This window comes from Hyperolius riggenbachi, chromosome 4, assembly GCF_040937935.1.
Source record: "Hyperolius riggenbachi isolate aHypRig1 chromosome 4, aHypRig1.pri, whole genome shotgun sequence".
Lineage (NCBI taxonomy): Eukaryota > Metazoa > Chordata > Amphibia > Anura > Hyperoliidae > Hyperolius > Hyperolius riggenbachi.
The window spans coordinates 212,269,568-212,289,893 of record NC_090649.1 but is presented as its reverse complement, the minus strand read 5'-3'; the positions used below and the strand labels follow the sequence as shown (position 1 = coordinate 212,289,893).

The 20,326-nt window shown below is 42.5% G+C and overlaps 1 long non-coding RNA gene across 1 annotated transcript in view; it reads right to left on the bottom strand.

The window, feature by feature from the left end:
* The window catches only part of LOC137571751 (uncharacterized), a 159,715-nt gene that overhangs the window by 101,875 nt on the left and 37,514 nt on the right, over positions 1-20,326 (bottom strand). The window contains exon 2 of the long non-coding RNA XR_011031418.1: positions 122-229. This is a non-coding gene — a long non-coding RNA (uncharacterized lncRNA). The remainder of the gene's footprint in view (positions 1-121; positions 230-20,326) is intronic.

Below are 20,326 nucleotides of genomic sequence, written 5' to 3'. Positions count from 1 at the left end.
TTAAATGCAATTACTGCTGTACAAACACAGTTTAAAAAGCACATACACATCAAGCACTGGTTAATGAAGTGCCATACAATAATGCAAAGCCATATGGCTTATGAAAGTGATAAACACGTACCTGAGTAGTCCCCATTATGTCTGAGCCTGATGCACGATGCAGACATTCGCAGGCAGCGGTGGAGGGAGAATGTGTGCTTACAATCCAGCCTTAAGATACTGATAGAACCTAGGACAGGAATGAAGAGAAATTAAGAAATATGAATAAATCATACAAATTATGATAAACTGAAAATGAAGCGATTAGCAACATGATATTTGACCTGAAAATAACATCAGTAACAAATGTGTCCAAGGTTATCATACTTTTTCTTGGAATTTAGGAGTCCAGTTTAGAATTATAAGCACTGCAAAGTGTTATTGCCAAAAATACAGCTGATAGGAGTAAATGTTGAATTTTTACACAAATCTGTATTGGTTTGCCATATACTCAGTCTCATGTGGCACACATGTACCTGAAGACTGGAGTCCTCTGAGGCAACAGTTGGCGCTAAACAGCAGGAGGTCCAGAAGAGGGTCTAATAACTGGTAGAATTAGAGGTCTGAGGAGGAGGACTGGTGTCTGGTCCATATGCTGAGAGGAGGGGGAAGAGCCAGGCATAAAAACCATGGCAAAGGCTGCTTTGGGAGCCTCAGTAGCAGCCAGACTGGTCTTTGCATCAATCTGTACAGTTACTTTTGTGAAAATGGTTTCACAAGAAACGTTTTTTAAAAGGATATCTTATGAGGTCTTTACAACTTGCCTGACTTTCTACTACCCTCTTGCCGTAAACCTAGATCTCCACACTATGTTTTTCCTCTGTGATGGGGTAGCTTACCAACTGTTAGGTTCATTTAGGTAAACTAGCCAATGGTGCATTTGAAGATAAACAGGCTTAATTTTTGTATAATAATACTAACTTGGGGAATTCCACTGATAAAAACTTTCATCTTTCCACTGAGCCTCTGGCCCTGCCCAATGCATTCTTTTTTTTTTTTTTTTTTTTTTTTTTTTAACAAATGGCAACTAAACATTTTATTTGCTGCAATCATGACCATAGTCTACATGTTAGAATTACTTCTGTAGATTAATATATTTAGATAGAACTACAAGATCCTTAAAAGTGCAAATTGTGGTGCACCGCAGTGTATGCATAGTTCTTCTGCACACTTTTATGAGAAACAGGTGATACTTGGGGGATTGAATCATTGGGGTGGAGAATATACCAGAGAATTAGAGGTGAAATGTAGCAGAAAGAAAAACTTGGCAGACATTGGGTCTTGGAACCCTAAGGGTTCTTTCACATTATGTCTGTTGCATAGCAACAGACAATAACAATGTATTGCAATGTGCAATGATAGTCCTATGGGGCTTTCACATTGAATGCAGTGCGGCAGGTTCCAACACAGTAATGCACAGCAACACATACATTTACAATGGGAGAGAGGCATACTTTCATTGCACTGTATGCCTCAATGTATGGTCGCATCGTGCAGTCTGACTTTTCAGCCATGTTGCCCTGCGATATGATCCCAGTGCAATGCACTCCGTCTGATAGGGCCCCAATACTCAGAGATCTCAGTACAGAGATCAATGTTAACTGCTTTATTTTTTTTAACATAATTTTTATTTTCAATTTTACAAAAACTTTGCAACATTTTATCCATGCAGTATTATAAGCTTTTCTTATAAAGGTTACCTTGACAGTCTATGTGTTCATATAACAAAATACTGAATTTCAAGCGGTAACATGGACAAAACTCTTCTCTATTTTTAAACAGCTTATTTCCAACTTTAAGAGTGGGGAATCACTTCTTCCGTTAGGTGTTACCTGTGCAAAGAGTGTCCTCCAAACCTAGTAGTGATTGCCCTTCTATCCTCCCTCCTCCCCCCCCCATGCCCCCCTTCCCCCCCCCCCCCCCCCGGATCACGGGTTATTGGACTATGCTCGGTATTGCCTAAGATTGATGTTTGTACCGAAGGTACCTACCGTGCTATACGGCAGGTTCAGATGGAATTCAACGCATATTTGTTAGCACTGTTTCCTCGATCATCTGTATCTGGTTGAGTCTCTGGAACCAGTCTTTTATGGTGGGGATATAGTGGGATTTCCAATGTAAGGGAATTAACCCTTTAGCTGCGTCTAGCATATGAGGGACCACCGTTTTCTTGTACGATTTGCTTTTTGATAGGTGTAGAAGGACTACCCACGGATTATCTTCAATCTTACGACATGTTATTTTTTCAATTATCTGAAGCACCTCGTCCCAGTAGTTCACCAATTTGGGGCAGTTCCAAAGCAGGTGTAGCAGAGTACCCCTGTTGCCACATCCCCTCCAACATTCATCACTTCTTGTTCTATCCATAATCGCCAACCTATCTGGTGTCATGTACCACCTGGTTAAAAGTTTATAATTGCTTTCCTGTGTACGCGTACTGATTGAGGAAGAGTGAATATTGTCTAGGAGAAAAGGCATCTGTATGGGATCAAGGGGGATTCCTACTTCTCTTTCCCATGCTCTCAGAAATACTAGCGGGGAGCTGCTAATCTGTTCCAAGAGCATCTGATACAGTTTTGAGATTGAGTGATCTATTTTATCATGTTTAATGAATAACCCAACCCACTCAGAGATTTTTTCTTCAACATTGAAGCCCAATGAGTGATCCACACACCACGCCCCCACTTGTCTAAGTCTCCAGAAATCAAAGGGGAATTGTCCATAGTCTTCACGTAATTGTGACAGTGTTTTCAATCGGCGTTGAAGCCATAGGTGTCCTAAGCACAGTTTATCTCCTCCTCCCCAGGACCCAAAGAATCTCCTCTCCAAGCCTGGTGCAAAAAGCGGATAGCCGTCAATGGGGACATTAATGAGATTCCAGGGAACCATCTATGCTTTTGGTTTATGCTGTCTATAATTTTAAGGGTATTATATATCCAATCTGGGCACATGTCTAATAAACCTCTTTTTGCTTTCGGAACCCATTGGGCTGTAGCCAAATCTCTTCCCCCTAAGGTTTTCTCCAATCTTACCCAGCTTTTCGTATCGTCCCCAAATTTCCAGTCCAGGGCTCTATTCAACGCTACTGCCTGGTAATATGTTTTGATGTCGGGGAGACCCAGACCTCCTCTCTCTTTCCTTTTGATAAGGATACTGTAGGCTAGTCTGGGGTGTTTACCCTTCCATACGAATTTAATAAATCGCGACCTAATTTTAGAGAAAAATTCTTTGGGGAGGGGTATGGGTATCATTGACATGAAGAAGAGAACTCTTGGTAGCACGTTCATTTTCAGAATGTTCTTTCGCCCAAACCAGGTAAAACTATCCCTATCCCAATTCCCCAAGTCCTTCTTCAGAGCCTCAAGTAAAGGTAAGAAGTTAAGTTTATACAGTGCTTTAAGATCTGAAGGCAGTTTAATCCCTAAGTAACGTATTGCTTCCTGTTTATACGGAAATGGGTAGTTCTCAGTGATTAATTTAACTTCCCCTGGGTCTATGTTAATTGCTAGAAATTCTTATTTGGACATGTTTATTTTAAAATTAGAAATGAGACTATATTCTTTTAAGATTTTGAGGAGATTTGGGAGCGTGGTGTGCGGGTCCCTCACGTAAAAAAGGATGTCGTCTGCAAATGCTGACAATTTATATTGTTGAGAACCTATCTCTACACCCTTGACCTCCCGACTCCCTCTGATTTCTCTGAGTACTGGTTCCAGAGATAGCACGAACAATAGAGGAGACAGGGGGCAACCCTGCCTGGTGCCGTTGCTTATTGTGAAACTCTCTGACAATATTCCATTCACACGGACCCTAGCGTTAGGTTTTGAACATAAGGCCATTATCCAGTTTTGCATATTCGGTTTCAAGCCAATGTGTTGTAAGATTACCCTTAGCAAGGTCCAGCTCACCCTCTCAAACGCTTTTTCCGCGTCAGTAGACAGTATCATCAAGGCTGAGCTGGACCTCTGTGCCCAATGGATCACATTTAAGGCCTTACTCGCATTGTTTCTGGCCTCTCTTCCTTGTATAAAGCCTGTCTGATCAAAATCTACTAGCTTAGGAAGTACGTCTTTTAACCTATTTGCAAGTATCTTAGAGAAAATTTTTACATCTAAATTGATGAGCGAGATCTGTCTATAGCTTTGGCACCAGGCAGGGTCCTTCCCCTCCTTAGGAAGCACTATAATATGTGCCTCTAGGCTTTGTGACTGATAGTTATCTCCATTCGCCAGTTTGTTAAAAAAAAGTGAGCATAGGGTTCATAAGGGTGTGGAGAAACGTTTTGAAATATCTTTTAGTGAGACCGTCTGGTCCCGGGCTTTTACCATTAGGCATATTTTTGATTACTTCCCCAATTTCTTCCACCAGGATGGGTGCATCTAGCGCTTCAGAATCATCTAACGACAGTGTGGGCATGGCTACCATGTGTAAGTATTCTTTTACTTTTTGCGTGAGGATTGATTGTGCCTGGGGTGTCTTCTGTGGCTCTATATTGTATAGTGAGGAGTAGTATTTTTAAAAAATCTCTGCTATTTTCTGTGAATGATTTACCATTTGTCCCTGGGCATTTTTTATTTGACTTACAAATGCTCTTTCTCGTTTTGCTGCCATGGCTCTAGACCAGGGGTCTCAAACTCAATTTACCTGGGGGCCGCAGGAGGCAAAGTCAGGATGAGGCTGGGCGGCATAAGGGATTTCACAAAAAAAGTCCTCAAATGTCATTATTAACAGTTTTAATTATTTCTTCTGAACATGAAGTGTCCTACCTTATAGTTCGCTTCAGTGCTCCCATTACAAGTAATCTGCCCTGTCCCCGCCACAAAACAAGGGCTGCAGAGCCTCCAAATTGCCTGGGGGGGTAATCCGCCGGCATTTCCTGGAAGGGGCAGAGCTTTCATCTTCAGCTCTGCCCCTCCTGACGTCAATCGCGGCGGATCGCCGCCTCTGCCCGCCCCTCTCACTTTTCCTTCACAGAGAGGGGCGGGGAGAGGCAGCGATCCGTTGACGTCAGGAGGGGCAGTGCTACAGCTGGAAGCTCTGCCCCTCAGCGCAGTTGTGGATGTTTGCCCGTGGGATTTGGGGGCTCTGCAACCCTCGTTTAGCGGCGGGGATGCGGCAGATTACTTGGGAGCACTGAAGCGAACTAGAAGGTAAAATAGTTCACTTCCGTGTCTCTTTTTCTTTTGCCCGTGCGGGCCACAAAATATTGTACCGAGGGCCGCAAATGGCCCGCGGGCCACGAGTTTGAGACCCCTGCTCTAGACAGAGTCTTCCCTGTTTTATTACCATACTCATATGTCTTAGCTATCCAACGTCTCTGTTGTCTCTGTACCCTCTGATTCATTAACTCTAACAGCTTATTTCTTTCTATTTTTAATGCCCGCAGTCCCTCCCTGGTTTGGTTTCTCTTATGCATCTCCTCCATGTTGGTTATTGAGTCAATGAGTCTTTGGTATAATGTGTTATATTCTCTTTTTTTTTTGTGAACCTAAAATAATTTTTTAGGGTTTTTTGCAATGATTTTATTGTCTCCTCATCGTCCAAAAGTGACTCATTCAAACGCCAGTGCCATTGTTTTTTAGGAATATCCTTTAAGGCTAACTCAAACCACACCGCTGCATGGTCAGATATAGTTTGACATTCCATCCCCGCTTTTAGTACCGCCTCTAGAAAATATTCATCTATATAACATCGATCTATTCTTGTGTAAAGATTATGAACTGGGGAATAGTAAGAATAATCTCTGTTTAATGGGTATAATATCTCCAACAGTCTACTAAGTGCTGTGCTCTTAAAAGTTGGTTTAATCTCCTTATAGCAGACATTGGCATTGATGTGACACCCGTGGACGAATCAAAAGACGGATTACTTAGCATTTTATGATCTCCTCCCCATATCAGACATCCCTCGCGAAACCCCTGCAGTTTGGCAAAAACATGCCTGAAAAAGGGGATCTGTTTCTGATTAGGTGAACAAACATTAACTATCGTGTATTTTTGTCCTGCAGCTTCCCCTTTAATCATCACATATCTCCCTGGTTCGTCTATCAAACTTTCTGTTATCTGAATTGGGCAGTCTTTACTAAGAGCAATAGCTACTCCTTTCGCTCTCCGTATTGGTGAAGAACCCAGGAACCATCTATCGAATTGTCTTGATCCTACTAATATAATAAATGGTAAAGTTGGGATGTTTGGATGTTTGTTACTCGATCACGCAAAAATGGCTGAACAGATTTGAATGAAATTTGGCACACACATAGTACATTACCTGGAATAAAGTATAGGATACTTTTTATTCCCATAACCAAAAAGGTGGCGGAGACAAATACAAATTTCACTGGAAAATGTAAGCCATTCTTACACTGTTAATGGTAGGGTTCTCAAACTTTGCACAGTTGGTCGCTGGGTGACTAGGATTAATATTCAGAAAGGTGGGTGGAGTCTATAAAAGCCAATCAAAATTAACCTATTGATTTTCAAGGGGAATATTTACATTGCTGCCATTCTTGCACTGTTAATGGCACAAGCCTCAAACCTGGTACAGTTGATCATTAGGTGACTAGGGTTCAATTTCAGAAAGGGGGTGGAGCCACAAACAGCCAATTAAATTTGTTTCATTTCAATGCACATTATTGATGCCAAACACCGCAAAGATCACAAACTTGGTAATTGATTAATTGTATATTAATTGTATATAAAAGGGCAACGCCGGGTCATAAGTGGGCGGAGACAAATACAAATTTTACTGGGAAAATGCAAACAGCAGCCATTCTTACACTGTTAATGGTAGGGTTCTCAAACTTTGCACAGTTGGTTACTGGGTGACTGGGGTTAATATTCAGAAAAGTGGGTGGAGCCTACAAAAGGCAATAAAAATTACCTATTGATTTTTCAGGGGAATATTTCACTGCTGCCATTCTTGCACTGTTAATGGCACAAGCCTCAAACCTGGTACAGTTGATCATTGGGTGACTAGGGTTTAAATTTATAAAAGGGGGTGGAGCCACAAACAGCCAATATGATTTGTTTCATTTTAATACAGGTTATTGATACCAAAGACTGCAAAGCTCACAAACTTGGTCATTGAGTAACTGATTAATTGTGTGTTAGGGTTAGGAAAAGTGGGCGCAGCCAGCACCTGCAAAATACATAATCGGGCAATGCCGGGTCATCAGTAGGCGGAGACAAATGCAAATTTCACTGAGAAAATGTAAACTGCAGCAATTCTTACACTTTTAATGGTAGGGTTCTCAAACTTTGCACAATTGGTCACTGGGTGACTGGGATTCATATTCAGAGAAGAGGGTGGAGCCTACAAAAGCCAATCAAAATTCACGTATTGATTTTCAAGGGGAATATGTAATTGCTACCATTCTTGCACTGTTAATGGCACAAGCCTTAAACCTGGTACAGTTGGTCATTGGGTGACTGGGGTTCAAATTCAGACTAAGGGGTGGAGCCACAAACAGCCAATCAGATTTGTTTAATCTCAATGCAAATTATTGATGCCAAAGACCGCAAAGCTCACAAACTTGGTTATTGAGAAATTGTGTGTATGGGTTAGAAATAGTAGGCGGAGCCAACACCAGCCAAATACATACCTGAACAATGTTAGGAAATAAGTGGGTGGAGAAAAATACAAATGTCATTGCGCAAATGTAAACTGCAGCCATTCTTACACTGTTAATGGTAGGGTTCTCAAACTTTGCACAGTTGGTCACTGGGTGACTGGGATTAGTATTCAGAAAAGTGGGTGGAGCCTATAAAAGCCAATCAAAATCCACTTATTGATTTTTAAGGGGAATATTTAATTGCTGCCATTCTTGCACTGTTAATGATCTGTACCTGGTACAGTTGGCCATTGGGTGATTGGGGTTCAAATTCAGAAAAGGGGTGGAGCCACATCCAATCAGATTAATTTTATTTCATTGCAAATTATTGATGCCAAAGACCGCAAAGCTCACATACTTGGTCATGAAGTAATTGTGTGTTAGGGTTAGGAAAAGTGGGCAGAGCCAACACTAGCCAAATACATACCCGGGCAACGCCGGGCGTCCAGCTAGTAGTAAATAAGGAGGAAAGCCTATTTTAAAGTGTGTTTCCTGCAAAAGTAAAATTTGCGGCTTTAGCCTCCTCATCTCCACCCAGAGCCTCGATCTCTTATTTGGGGAACTTAGTCCCCTTACGTTATATGTAAGAACCTTCAACTTGTCACATTTATTTTCCATCTATATATTCCTTAGCGTGACTTAATCCCTGTAACCCGTGATCCCTGTATACTATCCCATAACTAACCCAGTTAACAATAACTGTGCATGAGCTTAACGCTCTCATCATCCCCGTGTGCCGGGGAGACCTATTGGGGGTACATGACCGCATGGTGAGGGAAACTATCCCTCCCGTCCCAGAACCTCTTACATCTCAACGTTTGACACCTTAATTCCTAACTTATGGCTGCAACATACTTGGGAACCTATATATAGCCCTACAATTGCGTCAAAACAGTTGTATATAAAAAGAAAACAGAAGATTCTTAGCGTGTGCAGATTAACCCTAGGCCCGCACGGATGCCTGAGTATTATATTACAGGTCAGCCATGTTTGGCCAGAGTATGTCAGCGCTTCTTTAAATTAGATGTTCACTAAGTACTGAAAAGTCCCATTTGTTACACGTTTATGCAGATTCATTTAGAGACCATCTTAGCCTTGTACTCAGTTAACATATGAAAAAGGAGGCTACAGTTAGACGTCTATGAAGCAACGGGCCCACATGTAAGCCTGGACTTGATTTAACCAGGGCCCCATGTGGAGCCTCGCAAGCCCTTATGCCTCTTCTGCTTCGGAGGTGGTTTTTGAGGGAAAAAAAAGTCTAGTAATGTTCGTAACAAACAGATGTAGCGACTAACAGTCTGACCTTAGGCATCTGGATAAACGCTTTTGCTCCTTTTGACCATCTTCCACTCACAGGCTTTACAATATGGCTATCCTTGCGATCCTTGTTGAGAGTTGTTCTCGGATCTGCTTTTCCTTTTGTTGTGTCCTTGTCATTGCCATCTTTCTCTCTGCGGCAACGGTGGCAGGTCCTGTGCTTCTCTCCAGTCTTCAAAGTCCACTTTAGATAGTTCCAGTATATCTAGGAAGTCATCAAGATCGTCCTTGGAGCGAAGTGTGGCTGCCTTACCCGCCACTGTTGCGGTGAGTGCGAACGGGTGGCCCCATTTGTAAATACCTCCTGATTTTCGGATCTCCTCCAGAAGAGGCTTAACCGCCTTTCTTTGCAGCGAAGTGCGTCTTGAGATATCCGGATAAAAATAAAGCTTGGCCCTGTCAAAGTCTAGATATTCCTTATCTCTCATTTTTGAAAAATCAGTTCCACTTCAGTAAATCTCAACAACCTGCAGATGACGTCTCTGGGTTTTGCTGGATCCACATTCCGCGGCATGAGGGCCCTATGGACCCTTACCATGTCTATAGGATTCTGTGCCGGGCGTTCCACGATTATATTGAATACATCTGTTATTGTAGGCTTTAATTCTTCTTTGCCTGTTGCCTCTGGGAGTCCCCTGATTCTTATATTTTGTCTCCTAGCTCTGTTTTCCTGGTCATCCATTTGTGTGCGTAGCAAGACTAGTTCTTTATCTTGCTGCGTCACTTTCTTTCGTACGGCTTCCATATAAGTATGGGCGCTGTCCTCGTTTTCTTCCAGGTTCAGCACTTTTTGCTCTATGTAAGAGATGTCTTTATGCAGACCATCCAGCTCCCTTCTAAACGACTTCTCGATGCGAGTGGCGAAATTCTCTAGATCATTTAACGTGGGAAGACCTTGTATGTATTCTCTCATCTCTTTTACCTCAGAGACCAGATCTGTCCCCTTGCTTGTTCTCCTCCCGGAATATGCCTGCTCTACAGGATCTTCTCAAAAAATTAGCATATTGTGATAAAGTTCATTATTTTCTGTAATGTACTGATAAACATTAGACTTTCATATATTTTAGATTCAAATACACACAACTGAAGTAGTTCAAGCATTTTATTGTTTTAATATTGATGATTTTGGCATACAGCTCATGAAAACCCAAATTTCCTATCTCAAAAAATTAGCATATTTCATCCGACCAATAAAAGAAAAGTGTTTTAAAAACAAAAAAAAGTCAACCTTCAAATAATTATGTTCAGTTATGCACTCAATACTTGGTCGGGAATCCTTTTGCAGAAATGACTGCTTCAATGCGGCGTGGCATGGAGGCAATCAGCCTGTGGCACTGCTCAGGTGTTATGGAGGCCCAGGATGCTTCGATAGCGGCCTTAAGCTCATCCAGAGTGTTGGGTCTTGCGTCTCTCAACTTACTCTTCACGATATCCCACAGATTATCTATGGGGTTCAGGTCAGGAGAGTTGGCAAGCCAATTGAGCACAGTAATACCATGGTCAGTAAACCATTTACTAGCGGTTTTGGCACTGTGAGCAGGTGCCAGGTCGTGCTGAATAATGAAATCTTCATCTCCATAAAGCTTTTCAGCAGATGGAAGCATGAAGTGCTCCAAAATCTCCTGATAGCTAGCTAGCTGCATTGACCCTGCCATTGATAAAACACAGTGGACCAACACCAGCAGCTGACATGGCACCCCAGACCATCACTGACTGTGGGTACTTGACACTGGACTTCAGGCATTTTGGCATTTCCCTCTCCCCAGTCTTCCTCCAGACTCTGGCACCTTGATTTCCGAATGACATGTAAAAGTTGCTTTCATCCGAAAAAAGTACTTTGGACCACTGAGCAACCAGTGCTGCTTCTCTGTAGCCCAGGTCAGGCGCTTCTGCCGCTGTTTCTGGTTCAAAAGTGGGTTCATGCTTCGATCTGCTGAAAAGCTTTATGGAGATGAAGATTTCATTCTTCAGCACGACCTGGCACCTGCTCACAGTGCCAAAACCGCTGGTAAATGGTTTACTGACCATGGTATTACTGTGCTCAATTGGCTTGCCAACTCTCCTGATCTGAACCCCATAGATAATCTGTGGGATATTGTGAAGAGAAAGTTGAGAGACGCAAGACCCAACTCTCTGGATGAGCTTAAGGCCGCTATCGAAGCATCCTGGGCCTCCATAACACCTGAGCAGTGCCACGGGCTGATTGCCTCCATGCCACGCCGCATTGAAGCAGTCATTTCTGCAAAAGGATTCCCGATCAAGTATTGAGTGCATAACTGAACATAATTATTTGAAGGTTGACTTTTTTTGTTTTAAAAACACTTTTCTTTTATTGGTCGGATGAAATATGCTAATTTTTTGAGATAGGAAATTTGGGTTTTCATGAGCTGTATGCCAAAATCATCAATATTAAAACAATAAAAGGCTTGAACTACTTCAGTTGTGTGTATTTGAATCTAAAATATATGAAAGTCTAATGTTTATCAGTACATTACAGAAAATAATGAACTTTATCACAATATGCTAATTTTTTGAGAAGATCCTGTATGTCATGTCTCGGGGAGTCACCCACCTCAGAGCTGGTTCTCTCATAGTCCTCCTCCGAATCAGTGCGGTATTCCGGTGAGTCCGTATGCTGACTGCGGGTCCTCGTTTGTGTGTTCTTGGGCTGTCTTGTCTCCCCACTCTGTTCTCGCTCGGAGTGCTGCGAGATCCTGTCGGGCGCCATCTTGGATGAAGATGCTCCGGTCTCTCTTCTATTGTCTCTAAAGAAAGTGCTAATCCCCGGAGTGTTGGCCATTTTTTTCTCAAAATCTTTGTTCCCCTTCTTGGGTGGCATCTCTTCTTTGTATCAGGGTCCGCGTATTTGGCTTAGTATCAATGCTGCTGCTTAATTTCTCGGCTCTAGGACAGGAGTGATCTCAAGCGCGTCTTCACTCTCCCATGTCCGGACACGCCCCCCCTTTAACTGCTTTATTAACAATGACTAGGATGGCTGTAGAAAATCATGATAGCTGAGTAAACTGAGTAAAAAATAAAACAATGTAAAATAGTGTCAGAATACAATGTAATGGGAATAAGAGAAGTGCTGGAGGATAGAGCAGGAGTTATTGTGGGATGATTGAGCAGATTTTGGGCCCGTTCTCACTTGGGTGATTAGCGGGCGATTCCCGCTAATCACCAAATCGTTACCGCAATACAAACTTAATGGAAGTAATCTCACTGCCGTGATTGACACCAATTCACAGCAATTACAAAACGCGTTGCATGTAGTATTTTGCCGAGATTCTGGAGCAATCATGATACAGTGCTTAAAAAAGCATGGATCGCGATTGCTCGGGTATCGCGGGAGTGTACAGTGATTTTATCATGCTAATCGCAGTAAAATCACCCATGGTGAGCGCTAGCATTTTGCAATTGCTAGTGTGAATGGGTCCTAAGACATTATTTTATTGTATCTTTCTATTGTGGTTGTTTGTGATGAAGGTTAATATGTATTCATGTGGGGATATCTGGTATAAGCACCCAATTAGGCAAGCGTGCAATGTCAGTAGTAGAGACTAGCATATTTCTTTAAAACAGAAGAGTTGAGAAAGGGGGTGAGTCTTTAAATGTAGGAGGCTATAAATATGACAAGCCACCTGAATGCCTGCCATCTCCTTGAGGACGTCGTATACTGATCCAACACACTAAATGGGGCTGCGTATTTCATTGGATACTTTTAGAAAGTTGCTACAATGAGTACTACTGGGTAAAGCCAACTGTAGAGCTACAAGGTGCCATGTCAGTCATAGGTTATCCATCTGAGACAGGCAGATGGATGTTTGGTGTGGTGGTGGTGGTGGTGGGGAACGAGAGAGCAAATTAAGAATCAGGGTCTGGTTCACCCAAAAGCAGGTGGTGGGTGTGACAGGAATAGAGTTGGGCCGAACCTCCGATTTTAGGTTCGCGAACCTGGTTCGCGAGCTTCCGCGGAAGGTTCGGTTCACGTTAAAGTTCGCGAACCGCAATAGACTTCAATAGGGATGCGAACTTTGAAAAAAAAAATAATTATGCTGGCCACAAAAGTGATGGAAAAGATGTTTCAAGGGGTCTAACACCTGGAGGGGGGCATGGCGGAGTGGGATACATGCCAAAAGTCCCTGGGAAAAATCTGGATTTGACGCAAAGCAGCGTTTTAAGGGCAGAAATCACATTGAATGCTAAATGACAGGCCTAAAGTGCTTTAAAACATCTTGCATGTGTATACATCAATCAGGTATACAGTGGCGGGTCCACTGAACAGAACAGGTATGCAGTGGCGGGTTCACTGAACACAACAGGTATGCAGTGGTGGGTTCACTGAACAGGTATGCAGTGGTGGGTTCACAGAACAGGTATGCAGTGGTGGGTTCACAGCACAGGTATGCAGTGGTGGGTTCACAGCACAGGTATGCAGTGGTGGGTTCACAGCACAGGTATGCAGTGGTGGGTTCACAGAACAGGTATGCAGTGGTGGGTTCACAGCACAGGTATGCAGTGGTGGGTTCACAGAACAGGTATGCAGCCAGACAGGAACAAGTTAAGCCTAACTAATCTTTCCCTGAGAGACAGTCTGCAGCAGCTCGCCCTACTCTCACTAACGCAGGCAGCACACGAGTGACCGTAATGGCCGCCGCTGCCTGCCTTATATAAGGGGGGGTGGGGCTCCAGGAGCTAGTGTAGCCTAATTGGCTACACTGGGCCTGCTGACTGTGATGTAGAGGGTCAAAGTTGACCCTCCATGTGCATTATGGGGCGAACCGAACTTCCGCAAAGGTTCGCCTGCGGGACGCGAACGCGAACCACTGAAGTTCGCATGGAACCGTTCGCAGGCGAACCGTTCGGCCCAACTCTAGGAAGTGCACTAATCCAGCTTGGTTTCATGTTTTTGGAGGAGCACAGCTGATTTGGGGAGATATTGTTCTATAGTACTGCAAACTGGAGATATTTTAGAATGAAGCAGAAAACTCTATGGAGAAACTGTATGTACAGAGAAACTATACAGAAACTGCCAGGGGCTTGAATGGAAACCAGTACAGATGATATGCATATTGTTATGCCCCTTGTGCTAACATTTGCATAACTTGTGCCATTTTAAACCACTTTCTACTGTATCTAGTAAATCATCATTTCAAGTGTGTTGAAGTTAAATACATATAAAATGAATATTTATTGCTTAGTTTTCAGCAATTACAATCTACAAGGCACAATTAAGTGACACAATTTAATAGCCAGCCACCAAATTTTAAACACCTCTGCATTTTCCTCCAGAAACGTATTGACTTCATTAATTAAATTCTATGTACAATATTCAAATGTATTAGTATTAAATATACATGGCAAATGCCCTTAAGCCACCAATTTACAAGATCTTAAATACTGTTTGGGAGTAATTTATCAAACTCTTCATTTTAGAAAATGTGCAGCTGAACCTCGAAATGCAATCAATTAGGAAGTGTATTCTAATGCCAAATGTGCCCAAAGATGTTAAATTACAGCTTCAGTAAGTCGTGAGTCAGATACATTTGAGCAATTAAGTAATAGTGTGCAGTCAAAGTGTGGAGGATGCCTTTAGAAAATGAATATGACCTAATTTGTGTTGCTTAGTAAAGCTAGATTTTTTTGTATTATTATTTTAAGCCTAGCAGAAGTAGGACTCTATTATAGCATAATTCTGTATATGGTGTGCAATTTCTGCTACTGCACATTTATGGATCTGGACTGCTGTCTGTTGCTTCACTAAAGTCAGAAATATAGTTAAAAGGGCAATGAAATGAAGAGTGGCAGCATAATACCAGGCATTTTTTTTAATTATGTTCATTAGGAAAGTTATTATTCTTTGATGGATAAAACCCTGAGCAGAAATTTTAACCTGTGGAAAGCATTAAACATTAAGTAATCTTTCTTAGCTTGTACAGTTAAATTAAGAAAATGTGAAGGACATTCTCTGATGCACTCACAACACTGGACGGAAAATGATAAGCTTCAGCTACACGAATGAGAAATGTGCAATTAAAGCTCATCTTTACCAAAATGTTGTCTTCTCAGTTTGGAAACAGTGAGAAAAGTTTTAAACCACTGCCAGTTTGTATCCAGTGTTAAGGTGGCCACACACTTGTAGATTTGCAGCAGATTTGACCATGTCAGGCTTGTCTGGCTAATTGCTATAGGTCAGACTGTATGCTTATATGACTGACTTATAATCCAGCCCTAACACCTGCATACACTCCTACCTAACAAACAAAACTACACAACCCTGCAGGTAGATGTTGCATACAACCTGGCAGAGGCGTCGCTAGGGCTAAAGGTCCGAGGCACGTGCCACGGATCTCCGCCCACTGTGCCACGAACCTCTGCCATGTGATGCAGGGCACTTCAGTCCCCCGAAAGGAAGCAGCAGCGTCTGTTGCTAAGACGCTCTCTGCCGCTCTCTTCTCCCCTTACAGCATTGGCCAGCGCCAACCCAGCTGCTCCACCCCTTCTCCCTGTCACCTCCAACATTGGCCACTGAAGCTCCGCCTCCCTGCTGTTTTGAACTGAGCGCGGTCTTCGTGGGCTTGATGGGGAGAAGCAGCAGTGTTGTTTCCCGATGAGAGTTGAATCAGTGGGCCAGTGGGCGGACACCTGCACTTCTCAGCACACACTGAAGACTCTGGAAGATCCTGGAGCAAGCTGAAAACTGACGAGGGGGAGGAAACCGGAGAACAGACTCACAGCCAGAGCCAGCCACACGGAGCATGCAGCAGCTAATCAGGGGGGGGGAGGTAATGTACTCTGGCTGGCTTGTTTCCTTTCTAGTGTCTTTCTCCCTCTGCCCTCCCCCTCCCTTCTTTTGTGTATGTTGTGCTGAGAGAGAGGGAGAGAGAGAGTGTGTGTAGTATGTAAAGTTAACTTTGAATGTGTGTTGTGTGCCTCCATCTGTCAACATGTGTGTATGCTCCTTTCTGTGTGTGTTTGTCTCTCTCTGTGGCTGTGCTCTGTCCTGTGTGTGTCCTTTCTGCTTGTGCCCCTCTCCTGCGTGTGTGTTGTGTGTTGTATGGTGTGTGTGTGTGTGTGTGTGTGTGTGTGTGTGTCTATGTGCCCTGTCCTCTGCACTGACATCTCCTGCAGCACTTAATAGAGTACATAGTCATGCCGTTCAATGTCCTCAGAGGAGCCCCAATATATTATCCCTACCATAGCCATAGTCTAATGTCCTTCCATATTATTATGTATTTATATAGCACTGTACATAGCACATAGTCATGTCACTGGCTGTAAGAGGAGCTCCCAATCTAATCCTGCCATAGTCATACTCTAATGTACTACCATAGTATTATTGTTATGTATTTATATAGCACAGACATCTTCTGCAGCGCTTCATAGAGTACATAGTCATGTTTCTGACTGTCCTCAGAGGAGCTCACAATATAATCCCTACCATAGTCATAGTCTAATGTCCTACCATATTATTATTATGTATTTATATAGCACTTACGTCTCCTGCAGCACATTACAGAGTACATAGTCATGTCACTGACTGTCTTCAGAGGAGCTCACACTCTATTCCTGCCATAGTCTAATGTCCTACTATATTATTATTATGTATTTATATAGCACTGACATCTCCTGCAGCACTGTACAGAGTACATAGTCATGTCACTGACTGTCCTCAGAGGAGCTCACACTCTATTCCTGTCATAGTCTAATGTCCTACTATATTATTATTGTGTATTTATATAGCACTGACATCTCCAGCAGCACTTTACAGAGTACATAGTCATGTCACTGACTGTCCTCAGAGGAGCTCACAATCTAATCCTACTATAGTCATAGTCTAATGTCCTACCATATTATTATTATGTATTTATATAGTACTTACGTCTCCTGCAGCACATTACAGAGTACATAGTCATGTCACTGACTGTCCTCAGAGGAGCTCACAATCTAATCCTACCATAGTCATAGTCTAATGTCCTACCATATTATTATTATGTATTTATATAGCACTTACGTCTCCTGCAGCACATTACAGAGTACATAGTCATGTCACTGACTGCCTTCAGAGGAGCTCACACTCTATTCCTGCCATAGTCATAGTCTAATGGCCTACCATATTATTATTATGTATTTATATAGCACTGACATCTCCAGCAGCACTTTACAGAGTACATAGTCATGTCACTGACTGTCCTCAGAGGAGCTCACACTCTAATCCTACCATAGTCAGTCTAATCTAATGTCCTACCATATTATTATTATGTATTTATATAGCACAGAGATCTGCTGCAGAACTTTAAAAATGACATAGACAGGTCACTGTCTGTCCTCAGAGGAGATCACAATCTAATCTGTGCTATAGTGTATTTATTCAAAAGTGGCCTTGGCGCTCCTCAGATGTGCCTCTCCCTAAAAAAAAATTAGAAATTGCAGGATATATAGTGTTGTGGGGGATCACTACACCTTGGGGGGTATTACCTCCCTAATATAATGTACAATTGATAAGGCGAAGCGCTCTACACCACATACACAGACATTGCTTGATATAACACAATCTAACATGCATTCAATGAAGAAGTATCAACCCCTATCACATAAGCATTACCACAACTACTAACATGTGCCACAATCTGTATATGAGTCCACCTGTGGGAGCAAAGTACATGCAACTTGACCTAGTGTTCCCAATTTGTGAACCAGCACAAACAGTTCATCTGTAAATGAAAATCACATAAACTTAAAATAGTCTTCCAGAGAGCCTAGCCGGAGCTGGTGACAATCACCGAACCCACACAGTCCGTTGCTACAACCATACAGGGTCTTCTCAAAGCTTGACAAAAATACCCTTACCAGCAAGAGTGGCTGATTTATTCACAGATCAGCAAACAGGCATGCTCAGATGTTGACTCTTCATAGTCCGCAAACTTCTTCCTAAGTGTCGCTCAAAAACAGAAAAGTAACATAGCGTGATCCTGTTAGCACTGATCACCCTTAAAACACCAGTGCTCCACACGTGTATTCCAAATGTGCCCACACCTCCGTGATAATGTGATATAGACAAACTCCTCGCTCACCAGATATGCTGGCTGATCCTCTACTGACCAGCAGTGCTCGCTTTCTTATGTCCTGAGATGTTCATAATGTGGTAGAACCTTAGACTCAAAAGACATGGCTGACATAGCGTAACTCTGTTTTAATAAGTTTAAAAGCAATACAATAGTGCACTCACATTTGTTCAAAATTAATGCGCATATATAAAACCATGGACGTCCTCACCGCCGCCTTGCTACTTAGCGTCTCCACTCTCCGTGCCTGAGACCCCGCCCTACCGGTTTCGTCACACGACTCATCAGGGGCATGCCATTGGCCGGGAGTGGTGACGCTATAACTCCCTTTCTATGCAAATTTTCCTGGATGGCGGCGGTAGTCTCGCGGCTGCTCTCATATCTCGCCAACCGGGCTCCAACATCATGGCGTCTTTTCAGACGTATAATTATTACATACTGCGGCCAAGCCTCATGGGTGCAATTAACCCATATTAGCATGAACCCACGTATTTATAGCATGTGGCCTCCAGGCCCACATACTCAACTGCCATTAATCATCTGCCGGGCCCGAAAGGCGTAATTCCACAACAATCTTTAGACATGAATAAAATAATTAAAATAAATAAATAAAATAAAATGCAATACATATTTCAAATTTCAACACTACCACTAACGAGCCAGTTTCTGTCTTACTGTTTAGCAACATTAATAAGCGCAAGGAAAACGCGACATAACCGTCCATTCATTCATTGCATATCTTAGCACCAGCCCTCTGAAAATCTTTGTATTGCAGGTGACAAAGGTGCCCTATGTGCCCCCCTTAATTGTTATTTAACCCCAATATGACTAATTACTTAATAATATTAATTGTTACATTTACTGTGCTAATAGCCCCTAAATTCGGGTACACCTCGCTATGATTGTGTTAATATTTTAGCCCACTCATAAACTCCACTTTATTAGGGCTCATGTGTCACCTAGATACAACCAATCACAATTCAAAAGGATGTGTCAACCTACTTCACTCTGAAAGTCATTATGCCCCAGGTGACAAAAGTGCCCTATACGCCCCCCCTTTTTTATTTATACCCCATTCAAAACAGTTGCTTAATGATTCTATTGTTACATTTACAGTGCTACTAACCCCTAATCTATCATTATATTAAAAGTGGTGGTAAACCCTAAACACGGGGTAATTACTTTAAGATTATATTTTCACCCACTCATGAACTCTACTTTGTTAGGGCTCATGTGTCACCTATAGGCCACTCCTCACCCATTTGGAAAGATGTATTGCCTGCCCACTAACTATTACCCTGAAAACTCCCCCAAAGCAAAGGAGGAAGGGAGAAGGGTCCCCCTACTAATTGAAGGCAGCCTTCATAATGTGAAGAATATAGAAAAGCGAGTGATGGGACATAGCGTTTCCAAACACTTTGCAGAGGTACATGGGGCTAACCCATCACTAATGCACTTTAGTGCTATTCAGAAACTGTCAGAGAGGTGGCGAGGATGTCACAAGATCAGAGAAATTTCAAAACTAGAAACGAAGTGGATTTTCAATATGAAGACTATGAGGCCGAATGGTCTAAATGTGGAATTAGACCTCAATTGTTTCATAGCAGATGACTAGGTGGGGGAAAGCCACAGTAAGAACATCATACTAATATTACACTTGGTGTTAGGGTAGGCTTAATTAAGTAGGCTGCCTTCAATTAGTAGGGGGACCCTTCTCCCTTCCTCCTTTGCTTTGGGGGAGTTTTCAGGGTAATAGTTAGTGGGCAGGCAATACATCTTTCCAAATGGGTGAGGAGTGGCCTATAGGTGACACATGAGCCCTAACAAAGTAGAGTTCATGAGTGGGTGAAAATATAATCTTAAAGTAATTACCCCGTGTTTAGGGGTTACCACCACTTTTAATATAATGATAGATTAGGGGTTAGTAGCACTGTAAATGTAACAATAGAATCATTAAGCAACTGTTTTGAATGGGGTATAAATAAAAAAGGGGGGACGTATAGGGCACTTTTGTCACCTGGGGCATAATGACTTTCAGAGTGAAGTAGGTTGACACATCCTTTTGAATTGTGATTGGTTGTATCTAGGTGACACATGAGCCCTAATAAAGTGGAGTTTATGAGTGGGCTAAAATATTAACACAATCATAGCGAGGTGTACCCGAATTTAGGGGCTATTAGCACAGTAAATGTAACAATTAATATTATTAAGTAATTAGTCATATTGGGGTTAAATAACAATCAAGGGGGGCACATAGGGCACGTTTGTCACCTGCAATACAAAGATTTTCAGAGGG